Genomic DNA, 1,449 nt, shown 5'->3' on the forward strand with positions numbered 1-1,449 from the left:
AAATAGAGAAACCCCTAGCCAACCTTATCAAAAAAGGAAACATAAAACTGAAATACTGAAAATTAAAGGATGGAATAAGGAATGAAAGGGGTGAAATCACTACAGATCCTGAAGAAATTCAGAAGATCATCAATACCTACTTTGAAAATCTTTACTCTTAGAGGATGGAAAACACAGAGGAAATGGACAGATTTCTTGATATATATGAATTACCAAGGCTGAATGAAGAATATATAAAAATCCTGAACAATTCAATATCAGCCCCTGAAATTGAGAATGTAATTAAAACTTGCCAATGAAGAAAAGCCCAAGTCGTGATGGATTCACAGCTGAATTTTACAAGAAATTTAGGGAAGATTTAAGACCAATTCTTCTCAAACTCTGTAATGAAATTGAAAGGGAAGGAATTCTCCCCAACTCATTCCTGGAGGCAAGTATTATCCTGATACCAAAACCAGAAAAAGATCCAACCAAAAGAGAGAACTACAGGCCAATCTCCCTAATGAATATAGATGCACAAATTCTCAACAAAATACTAGCAAGCAGAATATAGCAAATCATCAAGAAGATTATACACCATGACCGAGTGGGATTCATACCAGGAATGCAGGGATGGTTCAATATACACAAATCAATTAATGTAATACACGACATCAGTAGAGTTAAAGACAAAAATCACATGATCATTTCCATCAATGCAGAAAAAGACATTAATAAAGTCAAACACTCATTCATGATGAAAACCCTACAGAACGTAGGAATAGATGGCCTTCACCTCAAGATGATCAATGCTCTTTATGATAAAACCAGTTAACAGTTAACCAGTTAACAGTTAACCTCATACTAAATGGTCAAAAATTGAAATCTTTCACTTTAAAATCAGGAACAAGACAAAGATGCCCACTGTCACTACTCCTATTCAACATAGTTCTGGAAATATTGGCTAGAGCAATTAGACAAGAGAGAGAAATAAAACAAATAAGGATAGGAAAGGAAGAAGTGAAATTATCATTATTCGCAGATGACATGATACGCTACATAGAAGACCCCAAAAACTCCACCAAAAGGCTCATGGATTTAATAACCAAATTCAGTAGCGTAGCTGGATACAAAGTTAACACTTTAAAATCAATAGCATTCCTGTACACAAGCAACAAACAGACTAAGAGAAATTAGGGAAACCACACCTTTCACAATAGCATCTAAAAAGATGAAATACTTAGGAATCAATCTAACAAAAGAAGTCAAATATCTATACAGTGAAAATTATAGTACTCTGAAAAAAGAGATAGAAGAGAACATCAGAAAATGGAAAGATATTCCTTGCTCATGGATAGGAAGACCCAACATTGTGAAAATGGCCATACTCCCAAAATTGTTGTACAGATTCAATGCAATCTCCATTAAAATACTATTAGTATACCTCACAGATCTAGAGAAAACAGTCCT

The sequence above is a fragment of the Chinchilla lanigera genome, unplaced genomic scaffold (genome assembly GCF_000276665.1).
Source record: "Chinchilla lanigera isolate Chin_1 unplaced genomic scaffold, ChiLan1.0 scaffold00007, whole genome shotgun sequence".
Lineage (NCBI taxonomy): Eukaryota > Metazoa > Chordata > Mammalia > Rodentia > Chinchillidae > Chinchilla > Chinchilla lanigera.